General features: G+C 44.5%; 1 long non-coding RNA gene across 2 annotated transcripts; it reads right to left on the minus strand.

Annotated features, from left to right (window-relative positions):
- Positions 1 to 12955: 12955 nt before the first annotated feature.
- Positions 12956 to 17218, minus strand: LOC136514510 (uncharacterized). Of its 2 annotated transcripts, none has more exons than XR_010773670.1 (3): positions 16766 to 17218; positions 14194 to 14356; positions 12956 to 13158 (listed from the first exon to the last, which is right to left on the minus strand). It is a non-coding gene; the product is annotated as an uncharacterized lncRNA (long non-coding RNA). The 2 variants fall into 2 exon arrangements; XR_010773669.1 differs by having other exon boundaries at positions 12956 to 13165; positions 16766 to 17217.
- Positions 17219 to 17424: the final 206 nt, after the last annotated feature.

Here is a 17424-nt window from a genome sequence, read left to right on the forward strand (position 1 = left end):
TTCTATTGACCACTTGAGGGGAGGTTGTGGAGCATCAACATCTTATGCTTGTACCACCATTTGCTCATGGGAGACATGAGTATCTTTATTTTCTATTCTCCCATCTTTTTCACCATCTTGTGGCACACATGATGAAGAAGGTGGATCAATCACTTGTACATCATCTTCATCATCTTTAGGCTTGATGTCTCCAACCGGAATATTCTTCATAGCCTCCCTTAATGGTTCATCATCTACATCATCAAGATTCTCATATGCTCCTTGGGAGCCGTTAAATTCATCAAATTCCACATCTTATGTTTCTTCAACCAAGCCGATGGCATGATTAAATACTCTATATGCTTTGAACTTTAATGAGTAACCAACAAGGAAACCAATATCACAACGCCTTTGAAACTTCCCTAGGTGTTACCGCTTCTTGTAGATGTAGCATTTACAACCAAACACCCTAAAGAAGGAGACGTCCGGCTTCTTTCCATTGAGCAACTCATAAGGTGTCTTGCCAAGGAACTTTTGAAGAAATAGGCGGTTTAATGCATAGCATGAGGTGTTGATAGCTTCTGCCCATAGAGCTTCGGGGGTGTTGTACTCATCTAGCATTGTTCTTGCAAGAGTGATCAATGTCCAGTTCTTCCTCTCAACTACACCATTTTATTGAGGAGTATATGTTGCAGAGACCTCATGTTTGATTTCAACTTCATCATAATAGGCTTCTATGTTTATGTTGTCAAATTCTTTCCCATTATCACTTCTTATCTTCTTAAGCTTCACTTCAAATTCATTTTAAGCTCTCTTGGCAAACTTCTTGAAGCAAGATGCAACTTTGGATTTGTCATGAAGGAAGAATACCCATGTATACCTTGAATAGTCATCAACAACCACAAGACAATAAAGATTTCCTCCTAAACTCTTGTATGTTGTTGGTCCAAATAAATCCATGTGTAGGAGTTCTAGCACTCTTATGGTTAACATGAAAGCTTTTGTTGGATGGGTATTTGCAACTTGCTTGCTGGCTTGACATGCACTACAAAGCTTGTCCTTTTCAAACTTCACACTCTTCAACCCTCTCACCAAATCATTCTTCATAAGCTTCTTGAGTGAGCTCATCCCAACATGAGCAAGTCTTCTATGCCATAACCACCCAAGTGTTGTTTTGGTGAATAGACAAGTCTTCAAGTTTGCATCTTCGGAGGTGAAGTCCACTAAATATAAGTTGTTGTATCTAAATCCTTTGAATATCACTTGATTATCATCCACCTTGGATACAACAACCTCCTTCTCGGTGAACAAGTATTGGAAGCCAAGATCACACAATTGTCCAACGGATAACAAATTGAAGCTTAATGAAGCAACATATAGCACATTAGAGATGGAATGGTCATTTGATATTGCCACTTTGCCCAATCCTTTAACCTTTCCCTTTGAATTGTCTCCAAATGTAATTCTCTCTTGTCCATCTACTTCTTCATCAAGTGAGGTGAACATACGAGGATCACCGGTCATATGTTGTGTGCAACTACTATCAATAACCCAATGACTTTCACCGGTCTTGTAGTTCACCTACACACAAGAGATTTAAGCTTTAGGAACCCAAACTTATTGAGGGCCCTTCACCTTCTCAACAAGTGACTTTGCAACCCATATTTTCTTAGGCCTATTCTTGTTGGGAGGTCCTAAGAACATAACTTTCATCTTCCCACTAGAATCCTTTTTAAGCATGTAGTGAGCATTGAAGGCAAAAGGTCTAGCATGCTTGGGCAAGGGTTGTGGTGGAGGAGTTTGGCACTCATGAGCAAAGTGACCTTCTTGTCCACACTCAAAGCATCTCTTTGGCTTTGGCTTGTTGTGTTGTTGAGCTTGAGCCTTCTTCTCTTGGTTGGCCAAATATCCAATTCCACTTCTATCCATCTTCATGATGGTGTTCATTAGTAGCTCACTTTGAAGATACTTGCCTCTTGTGAACTTGCTCAATCCAATCTTAAGATGCTCTTTCTCCAATTTTAGCTTCTTGTTTTCTTTCTTGAGAGCATCATTGTTCTTCTCTTCCTTGAGCTTCTTGTTCTCTTCTTTGAGCTTCTCATTCTCAAGGATCAACTCTTCATCATGATCAAGGGTTTCTAGCACAATGGTGTTGTAGCTCAATGATCAAGTCATCACATGATCTAGCTATATCAATCTTAACAACATTATTAGTAGCATCATGTGGCTCATTGGATAAATATTCTTGAGCAATAAAAAGATTATCATGATTGATCTTTATAGTTGTGTAATCTTCTTTTAGTTTGTTGTGGCTAGTGATGAGCTCATTATGTATCTTCTCAAGTTTATCATGTTTATCTTTAAGCTCTTTCTTAGAAGATTTTAGCTCCTTGAGTTTTGATGACATAGCATCATTTGCTTCTTTAAGCTCAACATTAGCCTTTTCTACTATATCACATTTGGCTAAGAGAGAATCATTTTTAGCATCTAGCTTTTCATTTTTGGCTCTAGCCTTTATGATGATCTTAGTGTATTGTTTTAGCAATGTGGCAAGCTCATCATAAGTAGGTGATTCATATTCATCATCACTATCACTATCACCATCACTAGCATGCTCATCATCACTACTATCATCATTATTTGATACCTTGTGTTCACCCTTGGCCATAAGGCATAGGTGTATAGAGGATGATGGCGGTGGTGGTGGTGAAGATGATGAAGAATCAATAGCAATGGCGGCCACCTTCTCATGGTCACTATCATCATCGGATGATCCACTAGATGAATCAATGCCCGTGAGCCAATCACCGACAATGTAGGCCTTTTCACTCTTCTTCCTCTTGTGGAAGTCCTTCTTGCCATCTCTCTTCTTGTATGGCTTGTTCTTCTTCTTTTTATCTTCATCTTCATTGTTTGAGTCATCTTTCTTGCCCTTGAACTTGTTTTTCTTGGGCTTGGTGCATTGATGTGCTAGATGACCAAGCTCTCCACAATTGAAGCAATCCATTTTGGAGATTGACTTCCTTCTAGAGTCAGTGAAGAACTTCTTCTTCTTGCCATCGAACTTGATGCCACTCTTGTTGAGCTTCTTAAGCATCTTGGTAGTCTTTCTCACCATGAGAGCAAGACTTACATCATCAAGTTCATCATCACTTGAGCTCTCATACTCAAGTCTTGCTTTGCCCTTCTCTTGGCTAGCTTTGAATGCTAAGTCTTTCTCTTTCTTCTTGGTAGAGGATGAGCCATCTTGTGGTGTGATGTGCATGTACATCTCATGAGCATTGATCTTTCCCAAGATTTGTATCGGTGTAGCGATGGAAAGATCACCTTGATAAAGCACGGTCACAATATGCCCATATTTGTCAATGGGGAGGACACTCAAGATCTTTCTTACAACGTCAGATGGTGATATTTGAGTAAGTCCAAGCCCATTGACTTCCTCTACAAGAACATTCAAACGTGAATACATTTCATTAGCGCATTCTTTAGGAAGCATTTCAAAAGAGTTGAGCTTTTTCATGACAAGATGATAGCGTTCCTCATGCTCACTCTTTGTTCTCTCATGGAGCGCACAAATGTCCGACCATAGTGCATGGGCGTCTTTGTAGTTCCTTACGCGGTTGAACACATCTTTGCAAAGGCCTCTAAAGATGGTGTTGCGAGCCTTTGCATTCCATTTTTCATAGTTCACTTCATCGCCTTGAAGTTGTGCGGGATTCCTAGGTTTTGGGAAGCCATGTGAGGCGGCTCTAAGTATTCCAACGTCTAGAGCTTCTAGGTATGCCTCCATGCGAATTTTCTAATATGGAAAATCACCCCCCTTGAAGATAGGAGGAGATCCATCTCCATGAGACATCTTGCTCTAAGCGGTTAAGCTTAAAAACGTGAGCACGAGGCTCTAATACCAATTGAAAGGATCAAGATGCCCAAGAGGGGGGGTGAATTGGGCTAATTCTAAATTTTCTTGCAATAATTAAATCCTATGGTTAGCCCAATTAACCCCTTGTGTCTAGAAGGTGTTTCTAATGTTCTATCGCACAAATAGACTTGCAACCTAAGTTCCAATCCTACTCTAGCATAGTAATTCTAGGAATGTAAATGACAAGAATTGAATTGCTTAAAGTAATGCTCAAAGTAAAGAGAGGAGAGGAAACATGGCGATATTTTGCTGAGGTATTGGAGAGTCGCCACTCCCCACTATTCCTCGTTGGAGCACCCGCACAAGGGTGTAGCTCCCCCTTGATCTACGCAAGGATCAAGTGCTCTCTATGGGTTGATTCTTCGATACTCCATCGCGGTGAATCACCCACAACCGCTCACAACTTGAGTTGGGTCATACACAAGCTCCGTCGGATGATCACCAAGCTCTCAATCACCACCAAGCCATCTAGGTGATGACGATCACCAAGAGTAACAAGCACGAACTCTCACTTGACCACGACAAGCCTAATGAGAACGGTGGATGCACACTTTGCTACTCTTGCTTCACTAATGAGGCTTCTCTCTTGGATTCTCAAATCTCAATCACCTCACTAGGACCTTGCTCTTCTTGGCACTCACAAATGTGTTTCTCAGCTGTTGGAATGAGCAAAAGCACCCCCACATATGAGTGGAGGTTCTATTTATAACACCGGCTAAAAAATGAACTGTTATGTGCCTCTGCGGGGTGACCGGATGCTCCGGTCATGTTGATCGGATGCTCTGGTCAGTTCAAACCGCACATTAGTGTTTAAGTGTTGACCGAACGCTGGGCAGGGTTCGGTCAACACTGACAGGATGCGTCCGATCGCATTTTACCCTCACTAGAACCTTACTGTACTCGACCGGACGCTAAACCCCTAGGGTCCGGTCAGTACTGACCGGACGCGTCCAGTCATAGATGTTCTCTTCTAGAACCTTACTAGAGTTGATCAGATGCTGGCCCTCAACGTCCGGTCACATGACCTCTCAGCGTCTGGTCACGCTAGACATAATCTCCTCGGTCAAATGAACTGACCGGACCCTATGGCTAGCGTCCGGTCACACCGGAGCCCGCGTCCGGTCAGTATTTGACCCTCCATTCACTTCCAACTTTTGATCATATGTGAATGAAGTTTGCTCCATTTGATCTAAGGGTAATGTTGGAGCTACCTAGTGCTAGACTTAGCAAGTGTGCACCATACCTAACTCACTAGACTCATCTAGGTCAAGCTACCCGTCCATACCCCCCTTAATAGTACAGCCAAAGGAAAAACAAAGTCCTACACTACTCTAAGTGTCTCTCTAACTCCAATCGACACTTAGAACTAGTCATCCTTAACCTTGTCGTCCATCCTTTGAAAACCAAAATGATTTCCATCATAGGGGCATGACATCCATGATTGCTCAATTGATCTCCATTACCATGACCTAACTTAATTGCCTCTGCAAAACACACGTTAGTCATAGTAATCTTGTATTGTCATTAATCACCGAAACCCAACTAGGGGCCTAGATGCTTTCAGTGCTCTCAAACTTTTACATGCTCTTGATCCGAAGGTTTGGGAGGTGAAGGCTCAGGCGATCACAGAATCGACCAACTATGAGACCCTCACCGTGGATGAGCTTTTCTCCAAGCTCAGGTCCACTAAGATTGCTCACCAGACTCGGGCCAAGCTTACGGATACGAATGGTTCTTCCATGGCCCTATTCTCTGGTGGTTCTTATGCTAACCCTTCACCTGCTTTGTTTGCTTTGTCCTCTTTGCTATCTATTTTAGAGGAGCATGTTGAGTCTCTTGGGGACGAGGAGTTGGCGCTTGTGGCCAGTCGGTTTGCATGGTTTCACAACAACCGCATGAACCGGTGGAGGCAAGGAGGTCTGCTTCAACTACGGCGACCCCGACCACTTCATCACCACCTGCCCCAAAAAGGGCAAGCAGGACGCTAAAGAGCACAAGTACACCTCCGACCGACGCAAGGGCAAGCGCGAGTACACCTCTAGCAAGCGGAATTCCAAGGGGAGGTTCGACAAGGAGGCGCTCAAACAAAAGTACCTCCATAGGGCCAAGCTCAAGGAGCACACCTTCCTCGCCTCCCTCAGTGACCTTGACCATGACTCTGGCTCAGATCGTTCTTCTTCCTCTTCAAGCGACAATGAGTCCGAGTGGAAGATCGAGGACAAGTTGAACGACCTCTGCTTCTTCACCGACACCACCGGAGGGCTTTGTACCATGGCGCTTGGTGATGAGACGGTGGGCGGCAACGACAAGGGCGACGACGATGACATGGCCTCCGACGACCTTCTTAAGGAGGTAGATGAGTTGAGCGTCACTTTAGAGAGTCAGGACAAGTTGCTTAGGCATGCTGCTCATGATAGGAAGGAGGTTAAGGACAAGGTTGTGACCTTAGAGAAGGAGCTTGAGACTGCTAGAGCTTCTTTAGTGGTGGTGACCGACGAGACTGAGTGTGATGCTTGTGCTGTTTACATGTCGACCATTACCACTTTGCAGTCCGAGTATTCTTCTATGCTAGATGAGCATGATGAGTTGAAGTCTAGATCTAGCTTGTTGGGCGCTTGTCAGTCTTGTCCTGGTTTACAGTCTGAGCTAGTGGAAAAAAACTGCTAGGATAGCTGTGCTTGAGAAGGCTAGCTCAGACATTATGCCTGCGCCAGTGGTTGCTAAGTGTGTGCTTTAAGAAGGCTTTTCTCGAGTTTTGGATTCTTGGGAGGATTTGATTTGCCGAATTTCGCCTTTTGGCTGGGTCTTTTGAGCTGATTTTTCTATCTCTTCTGGACCCTCTCGGTGTTTGGTGGCTGGTCCTTCCTCAGATTTGTGGAAGTGGCATAGGAGGCTTGGTCACTTGAATTTTGATCTACTTGCTAGGTTGAGCTCTCTTGGCCTAATCCAAGGATTGCCCAAATTGAGGTATGAGAAGGATCTTGTTTGCCACCCGTGTCGTCATGGGAAGATGGTTGCCGCTTCTCATCCCCCGATCACCATAGTGATGACCAAGTGATCCAGTGAGCTTTTACACATGGACACAGTTGGTCTAGCTCGGGTGCGCTCTCTTGGGGGGAAGTGGTACGTTCTTGTGATCGTGGATGGTTTTTCTCGCTACTCTTGGGTGTTTTTCATGGAGGTGAAGGATGAGGCTTTTTATTTTTCTTGGGACTTGATTTTGAGGTTGCAAAATGAGTTACCTAAACATGCCATGAGAGCTATACGCAGTGACAATGGCACTGAATTTAAGAACACTCATTTTGAAACCTTCTGTGCTTCTTTAGATCTTGAGCATCAGTTTTCCTTGCTGTATGTACCTCAGCAGAACGGTGTTGTTGTGCGCAAAAATCAGACCCTTGTTGAGATGGCTAGGACAATGCTCGATGAGCATAGGACTCCTAGAAGGTTTTGGGTTGAGGCAATCAACACTGCCTGCTATGTTTCAAACCATGTCTTCTTGCGTGCTCATTTACACAAGACTTTAGATGAGTTGCGGTTTGGATGGTCACCCAAGGTAAGCCATCTCTGAGTCTTTGGCTGCAGCTGCTTTGTGCTCAAGTAGGGTAAGTTGGACAAATCTGAGTCCAGATCCTCCGATGGTATTTTTTTGGGATATGCTTTACATTCTCGTGCTTATCGTGTGATAATCCTAGAGACTAACCGCATCATGGAGACCTACGAGGTCACATTTGATGAAACCATGCCTAGTTCAACTTCTATGTTTGGGCATGCAGATGAAAGGGAGATGGGCGAGAGTATCTTTGTGGAGGATGAGGAGGACGGAGAATGGGGTGATCTCGAGTAGCCCCCACCTGCTACCCCAGTTGACCCCATGACCTCCACTTCGACGGTCGGCCCCGATGTGACTTCTACTTCTTGGGGGCCAATGGAGCCAGAGTTAGTACCAGCTATACCTGGAGGAACTCCAACTGCTGTTGAGGGGGAGGCCACATCTTCGAGGATGGTGCCATGACATATCGAGGCCATGCATCCTCCCCAGCAGATGATCGGTGATATTGGTGAGTGAGTCACTCAATCTAGGTCACAATTTCTCTCCCATTTTGCTCATGCTGCTTTTGTCGCATCTTTTGAACCACAAGATGTTGGACACACGCTTTCTGATCCTAACTAGGTAAACGCCATGCATGAGGGGTTAGAAAATTTTGAAAGAAACCAAGTCTGGCACCTAGTTCTAGCCCCACAAGACTGTCACCCAATAGACACAAAATGGGTTTTCAAAAACAAACAAGGGGAAGATGGGGTGGTTATTAGGAACAAGGCTAGATTGGTTGCCTAGGGGTTTTGCCAGAAAGAGGGGATAGACTATGAGGAAACCCTTGCCCCTATTGCCCGTTTAGAAGCTATTAGGATCTTGCTTGCCTTTGTTGCATCCAAAGGGTTCAATCTTTTTCAAATGGACGTAAAGAGTGCTTTCTTGAATGGGTATATAGAGGAGGAGGTATATGCGAGGCAACCCCTAGGTTTTGAAAAACCCAAGTTTCCAAATGATGTGTACAAACTCTAGAAAGCCTTGTATGGTTTGAAACAAGCCCCTAGAGCCTGGTATGAGCATCTGAAAACATTTTTGTTGTCCAAGGGTTTTAAAATGGGATCGGTTGATAAAACGTTGTTTCTCCTCAAGCAAGGTAGCGACACCCTTTTAGTTCAGATATAAGTGGATGATATCATCTTTGGCGGTTCTTCTCATGCTCTTGTTGCCAAGTTTGTAGATACTATGAGCAGGGAATTTGAGATGAGCATGATGGGTGAGCTCAACTTCTTCCTCGGGCTTTAGATCAAGCAGACCTGAGATGGGACGTTCATGCATCAGACCAATTACATGAAGGACATCCTGAAGAAGTTAGACATGGTCGAGGCCAAGCCTCTTTCGACGCCCATGTCCACCATGACGGAGTTGGACGCCGATGAGGACAGTGAGCTGGTGGACCAGAAGGAGTACAAGAGCATGATTGGCTCCCTCCTTTACTTGATGGTGACAAGGCCAGACATACACTTTGCAGTGTGTCTGTGCGCTCAATTTCATGCTTCACCATGCCCCTCTCATCGCCAAGCGATGAAGAGGATTTTTAGGTACCTTTAGCTTACCTTGGAGTTTGGGCTTTGGTATTCTGCTTCTTCCAGTCTTTCTCTTTGTGGGTATTCCAATGTGGATTTTGTGAGGTGTCGTCTTGATCGCAAGTCTACTTCTAGGACATGTCAAATTTTGGGGTCTTGTCACAAGCAATTTAGCATAGCGCGATCCACTACAGAGGCTGAGTATGTTGCTACCGCTAGCTGTTGCTTGCAGTTGATTTGGATGATAGCCACACTGAGGGACTTTGGGCTTAGCTTTGAGAGAGTGCCTTTGCTTTGCGATAGCACCAGTGCCATAAGCGTAGCCAAGAACCCATTGCTGCATGAGTCATTCACTATCTTGGTGAAAATAATATTGTGCTAAAATATGATCTAAGATAAGTGAATTGAAAAAGATCAAGATGGGTTTGCACTTGTCGCCACATCACTGTATCAAGACTGCTTCTCTTTGCACTTTGAGTTGAACTTGAGCAGTGTAGTGGATGATCGAAACTGGTGCCTTCAGCTTCTAATTGCTTTCTAGCATAGGCCAGGCCCGGTTGAAAAGTTAGACATTGACAATGTTTACAACCTCTCGCACTCACATGCTTTGACTAAATCTTGTGTAATGCTGCATAACTCTGATAATTTGATAACACAAGTTTAGGTTCATCTTTGGCATGTTGAGTGACCGCTTTTTGGGATAGTTCACCCTGCATACATTTGTTAGCACTAGGTTGATTTCCTGCTTATATATGCTATGTGTTATCTTTAGTGGTGAACATCTTTTTAAAATGCTTAAAATTGGTCAAAATGCTTATACTTGTACATTTTGTTTCATATGACCAGTTTGAGCATCTGCTAGCACTTGTATTTGTTGCTATACTCATAGGACAACACCACTTAGAGCATCTTTTCATTATGATTGCTATACCATGAAGCTCTTGCATTTACTACATCCCTTGCATCCATGCATATTTTGAGGGGGAGTTGCAGTTTTGTGCACAAGGAGAAGAGTGCTTGATGAGTGCATTTATCAACAAGGGGGAGCGTTACACACAAAAGATCGATATCTTGTTATATCAACAAAGGGGAGACATACACCCAAGGGGGAGTCCTTGTTGAGAGTGCATTCATTTGTGAGGAGTTGCATCTATTCAATGGGAGTTGCATTTGAGTTGTTTTTGCTAGGTGTGTTGAGCCGTTGCCTCTTCTAGAGGGCCTAGCTGTGTTGGCCTAGCTTTATTTCGGAGTTTTGGAGAGTTTGCTTGTTTGCACTCGTTTGCTCTGATTTTTTGCTAGTGGTGTTGAGCCTGTTTGCTACCTCTTCTTGAGGGCTAGCTTTATTTTGCTTGGTCGTGTTGAATTGTTGCCCATTTCTTTGGGAACCAAGCTTTGCTCATTTCAAATGACCTATTTTGGCTTTTGTTGGCTTTTGGTCATTTGAGTGAGTTCTTTGTTTTTCTTTTCTTTTTGTTTTGTTCTTTTGATCTTTGTGTTTGTTGGTGTTGACAATGCATTCATCAAGGGGGAGATTGCAAACACAAGGTTGAGATGTGCCCTTGTTGTTCGAGTGTATGATGAGTGATTGTCAATGGAGTAGCATCTTGGGTTGAGTCAGGTGTGACTAACTGAGGCGTGAGTGCATGCAACATGTCTCTTGGCTTATGGTGTGCAGGTGTGGAGCATGGAGGCGTTAGTCGATGACAAAGGTGAAGGTCATGCAAGTTCATGCCGATGGATTGAGAGCAGTGAAGGGTGAGCGATGGGTCTTGACCGAGGAACTGAAGAAGCCAGGTGACTAGCTACGATGGCTGACACCTAGGACATCGATGAGCGGGAGAACATGGTGGGCCATGTTGTCGGCATGGTCGAGGACTGGCAGGACATGTGTCCAGGACGCGAGGGACACGTTGGGAGGATGCTACCCACGGCGGTTTGGTGGTTGAGCCTCAAAACCACCGGCGGGATAGTTTCCGAGTTTGGGCCTCAAAACCTGGGCAAAGCTTTCGAGGGAAGCGAGACAGCACATGGCAAAATCCTAGAGGTTTCGTTGAGGCGACGGCAAGTCTAGGAAGGAAGCGAGGCCATCAGATTAGATTTGAGGAGAGTTGTGCCAGAATGCCTTAGGGTTAGCTGGTTCGCTCAGTAGGTATTTAGAATTAGAGGGGGCTAAGTGAAAGTATGTAATAGCTCCTATAAATAATGGGAGGATGACTCCACTCATCCTCACCTCTCTAGTTTTATTTTCATCTGCTTAGGGGTTTCTCTCTCTAGCTGCTGTAGAGGTCCACTGAGAACCATCCATCAGTGTAATCGTTTGTGAATCCTTGTGTTGGGAAGTGAGGCCCTTACCTCACATTGTCCTCTGGGATTCAAGAACGGGATTCGTGCACTTGTGATTTGTGTTTTCGTGTTCTTGCTCTTGGTTTTTCCCTTCTCCCTCTCTTTGCTTCGATCTTGAGTTTTGGGGTGTGCTAGGGCGTGAGTTGATCCCTTCTACCGAAGGAATTTGATTGAATCCTCATGAGCACACAGATTGGGGTGATTTTGTTTTGGGGCTCAAGAACACTAGACTTTCACGAGATTTGAAATTCCCATAGATTGACCAAGTTTTAGGCGATGATCTCTTGGAGATAGCCTCTCTACTTCCTTGTGATCATCAGGTCAAAATTTGGTGGAAGTTGGAGTTCATTTGGTCGAGATCCAAGGGATTTTGAATCTATCCGTGTGTTTTTCGGGTGCACCGAACTTCTGTCGGGGGCATCGGACACGTCCGGTGACATGGTGTTCGTCCTCTGTTCTTGCGCTTTTCTGCAGAGTTTTTTGCGGAGCACCAGAGCATCTAGTGTGCACCAGACCCTTGGTATCCGGTGCACCGGACGTCGCACTGGAGTCAGGCTATAGAGAGCCTGCTGCTCTCGGGTTCTGTCGCTACAAGGCACCGGACGCCTCTGGTGCGATGTTTTTTCGCCTAACTATTTTTGCTGCTCTCGGGTTTCGGTCGTGGTGACCACCGGACTTGTCCGGTGCTCTACACCGGAGACGTCCGGTGCTGCTAGGGACGCCAGTTTGTTCCCCATCTGCTCAGCGATGTTTTGCATGTTGCTTCTTGAGTATCCTGCTGTGTTTCTTGGAAACACTCAACCTTTTCCTTAGGCTCATGGATTACTCATTGTGTGTGTTTGCTTTTGGGGTTTGAATCTAGGACAACAATAGAATATTTCAAAAGAAATTTGAGGCTCCCATTCATGCCCCCTCTGGTCACCTATTTTAGTCTTTCGTGAATACCATGTTATTAATAAGTGACACTCGTACTAGTAGTTTCTGAGTTGTAAGTCCTTTGCATTTTGGTGCAACCTTTGTGGTTTTTTCTTGTCATACTAACACCATAGTTGGTTACTGAGGGACCGAAACAAACAACCAAAGGGGGCGTGAATAGGAGCCTTAAATTTCTTTCTAGAAATATTCAGCCGCTGTCCCAGATTCAAACCCCAAAAGCAAATGCATGCGAGAGAAGACCACAAGCCTATGAGAGAGGCTGGGTGTACCTGGTACTGACCAAAGATACACAACGAGATCCAACACACACAAACCAAACACCGCCGAGCAGACAGAGCAGCAAAGAGTGGCCGAGCAGACCAACTCAGAAACTGGCTTCCCAACTTCAACAGAAACTAAAGTGAGAGAGCACCTTGAAGTTCTCTTGCCAACTGGTGACAACAGAATCGGGGAAAGTTGTGGTAGAACCGACCGATCTAACCTGATACCCGACTCACTCGTCAGCCATTTGACACTAAGTGCACCAGAGACTAGTCGAACCCGGTAGTCTATCGAGCCCACCCAATGGGAGAACTCGAAACAATCCACGTTTACATCAGGATCACAAATGAGGAGATAAAACTTCAAAACATCAAAACCATTTCTTTCATTAATTGATTACAACATCAGAGGTATTACAAAAAGAAGTTTTTCTAAAAGCAACGGAAGATAACTACATTTTATAAAAGCAGCAAAAATAAAATAGTTTTTATCATGATATAAGTGTAGAAACATAAAATAATCTTCTACGATTGTAGCGGAAAAGGACGTCCTCACTGAGCCCACCAAGAGGTATCCACACACAGAGTTAGCTCCAAGTCCACCTGTTACCTACAACAAGGGGAAATAAAACCCTGAGTACTAGAGTGTACTCAGCAAGACTTACCCGACAAAGGTGGGAGCAGTCTCCCGACTCTCAAAGGATATGCTAGGGGCTTTTGGTTTGCTGGTTCTTTTATCTTTTGCAAAAGCTTACTAGAAGTGCATCCTTATATTAAAGTTTTAGCAATCCTATTTAGGTTCATTACCTGACCATTCTATGTTTGCACCTAGTCTACTTTCAAGCATGTGGTAAGCAATCAGAATAGTATCCATGCCCATCACCGATCCATCATCATCCATGTTTAAGTTGCATTAACTACGATGGTATAAAGTGGCCAAGTGGTATCCATATCCGAGGAGAGACGATGATTGCAATCGATTTACATCCAATTGGGCAAACCCAAACACACGCCCGTACTTACCGCACCGGGTTCGCATAGGGCAACCCTTCCTGACTCTTGCTAACCAAGATCCAGACCGACCCGACCTGCCCTAGGAACTCGACCCACCAGCCATGCTCAACAGCAAGCTCAACTCATGGTTACAGCTGCGGTTCCCACCACCCGACTACTACCCGAGGGGCCGGTGTAGCGGTTTGGCAAACCCTCGAGGTTCCCTTAGAGCTTAGAGAGGTAATGGGTTTCGCGATCAACCATACACGAGACCTTGCTATGTGTTGGTCTGTTCAAACTTCACCATCACTCTAACATCGGACGGTCCTCAATCGACACAGGCGGGAGTAACCATGCAACCAGGGCCATGCCCTGTTGCCTCTCCAATCACCAATTCCTGCCTGGTCTCGATTTATTATTCTCCCAAGTTCCATATTACAAGGTAAGAAGTGTGGGACCTATTAGGAGCAACGGTAGGTTGCTCACATCTACCAAGTCCCTAAGCAACAACAGCTACACGAACCTATTAGCTAGTATGACTCATAGTTTAGGATCTTTATGCATGTAGGTTTCACACAACTCCCATACTTAATGCACATTAAATAGAAAAGTGATTAAAAACTTGGGATATGAATCGGGGCTTGCCTTGGGGTAAACATTACTATAAGTTAGTATTCTGCATCTTTAGATCATCCACCATCTTCTGAATAAAAAACCATTCCACCATCTTCTAGTGAGAAAACCTTTACTCCAACTTGTGGTTCAATGCCAATCATCCTTGAGCCTATCCATTGATCCATTATCGCACCTATATGATATGCATAGATGCACATGCATGCCAAAAGATGCATAAACAAGACGTTCTATAAAGAAGAAGAGCGACGTCATAGCAAGATAAACTAGAGTAACGATCTATTTATACGTCGACTCTCATCCTCACCTAAGGGACTCAAAGGTGAGTTGATTATTGAGTCTCTATTTATAAGGGGGATGATATGATTTAATTAAGGGAGGTTATGTTCAAGTCTTCTTCATCTTCACATGTGATGTAGTTGTCTTTATGTTATCTTAAAGTTGTATAAAAATGTGAATAACTTAAGGTAGTTGGATTTAGTTGTTTTTATGAAGTAATATCATTCTAGTGATTAAAGCTAACAAAATGATGGATGTCATCACAAGAACAAGAAATCTACACTAGCATGAATGTCATCACAAGAACAAGAACACTAGCATGCTTAACAAATTGAAAATAACTTTTAGTTATAACTTGTTATACTAGCTTTACTTAGGTTCCATAGTTGTTATTAACAACATATCAATACATCACATAATACATCTATACATCTAGTGTGCATGAAGATGATTAAGCCACCATGATTATACACACACAAGTATTTTAAATGGGTTTACTTAATAGTTACATGGACAAGTGACTACATCAATGCAAAAGTTACTAATAGGAGAGACTTAGCTTAACTAGGTTAGGCTAGTTGTACTTGGTGATAATGGTGGTGCTTAGTTTAACATGACAAGGTAACCAACTTAACTACTCTTAGATTCTATGTTACATGTAGATTATAAGTGCATGAATATTATGTACATATAAAGGTTCATATGTGAGCATACAACACATGTTAGTCATACTATCCAAAAGGAGCTATATGGTGCCATCTACAATCACACAACAAGTTCACCATCATACCATGTGTAAGCTAATGAACTCACCCACATGCATATGTTTACAATAGGCATTTGTTCATATAAACCTATGATGAGTTTATCATGACAAGGTTACTAACTCTACTAAACATTCATGCATTTATCAACAACACATGTATGTAGCTTGTCTTTTATACATAGCATCACATGACTCTATGTTGCATCTAGGAAAATATGGAGCTTACATTATAGCCTATATGGTTGATAGTTTAACACAACAAGACTAAAATCCCAACTACTCATTTTAATCACCTTGTATTAATACATGTGAAAGCTAACACACCTAACTACCTAGATTTCATCACATGATATTAACATAACTTTGCAATTTAAGCTATAACATGATAATTCTAGCTTTCTATATGATTCCATAGAGACACAAAGGTTTCATATAATCCAAAAACAGTTAGGTCACCATTTGGATACCTATTTTCTATTTATACATTTCTTTTAATTACTTATTAAGCCCTTACTAGTATTTTACAAGACAAATCTATAATTCATTCATACAGCATCCAATGAGCATGGAATTTTTATCACAAGTCATAAATAGTGAGATTAAACTACTACAAAAAAATCATAATTTTTGGAGCACAGAACCGGTCTCCATAATTCACACACATTAAATCCTAGGCCAACTTAGATCTATATCCATAACAATTCTTTTGCGCTAAAGCATGTGATTTTATATGTTCATTGCATATATCTGGTTGTGTAGAGTTTAAAAAAATTGGATTTGTCATTTCACGATTTTTATTTGATTTATTATGAATTTTAGAAGATCTAAGCCGATTTAGATAATTGATAAAATAGCAAAAATAGAAAAAGGGCGCTCAGACCAAATACGGCCCATCAGGCCTGGTCCGGCAGGAAGCCAGCCAGCGTGGTTGACCAGGCCGGTCCAAGTGGGGAGGCCCAGAGCGGGACGGCATTTTTGTGAATAGGACCCCATTCGTTTTTAAATCTCGTTGCGACCATTGATACTATTCCTACGAGTCATAAAGTTTGCACGAGACCCCTATACTTATTTCTATTCTCGTTTCGCCAAGTCCCTGGGGGAACCCGAGCAGGGCACCGCATAGGGGGCGGCGGCGCCGGCCAAAATTCGGCGGACAAGGCCACACCTGCGGCGATTGAGGGGCCGGGGGTGGTGTGTGGGCACCAGAGACGCTAGCCGCACTCGTGGGTGCCAGCGATTTCCCCGGATACGGAGCTTCGAGGCGGGGCCATGTGCGGGCGCAAAATAGAGCGGGGCACATCGGTGGTCCGGCGGCGCCGGCGATTTTTGGCGCATGCGCGCGGGAGCGCGGCATCACTGAGAGGAGGTCGTGCGACCGAGGGAAGTAGCTACGCGCAGCAGGACAGTAGCGGCAACGTCCAGGCGTGGCTGCCCGTGCGTACGCCCACGGTGGTGACGGCGCGACGGCGACGGCGACGTTCCGGTGGCTCTATGGCCAGGACAGGATAAAGGGAGGGATGGTGACGGACTAGAGCTCACCTAGCATCAGTCGCAAGGATCGGTTAGGTTGGAGGAGTCCGGAGCGAGGTCGTCCACGTGCGCGGCGGATCTTCAGTCCATGGCGGCGGCGGAGACGGCGTTCCCGACGTTCTTGTGATCCTCCCGTGAACCTGTATAGAAGTCAGGTGCGGGACATCAAGGCTAGGATGGGACAAGGAGAAACTGTGAAAGGTAGGGAGAGAAGAAGAGCCGGCCATGTCCGAGCTCAGTTCGGTGCTTATGACGGACGGCGGAGATGGCAATGGCTGGTGCAAGCTCTCCGGTGAACGGATTTTGACGGAACCTCCTCCAAGCGCTATCTAGGAACCTTAGTCATCTGGGTGAGAGAGGAATTGGAGAGAGAGGGTGCGTGCATCGCGAATTTTGCCGTGGACCACGGGGCGTCCGATGTTTGCTTGGAGGCCGGACGTGATCACGGCTGGTTGCTTCGTGGGGAGCAAGACATGGTTGGGGACAGCTGGGGCAGTGGACGGCGCAGAGGAGGCCGGACGTGACGCAGCAGAGGGCTAGCGATGCGTGACGGACGCGCGGCTTCCGTTCGGGCAATTCATCGAGCACCTGACAGCGAAACCGTGGGCGGGCTAAAACCGGGAGCTGGTTTTGGATCCAGTTTGTGGCCATTTCCTTGTAGATCTTGG

The sequence above is a fragment of the Miscanthus floridulus genome, chromosome 16, assembly GCF_019320115.1.
Source record: "Miscanthus floridulus cultivar M001 chromosome 16, ASM1932011v1, whole genome shotgun sequence".
In the NCBI taxonomy this organism is placed as follows: domain Eukaryota; kingdom Viridiplantae; phylum Streptophyta; class Magnoliopsida; order Poales; family Poaceae; genus Miscanthus; species Miscanthus floridulus.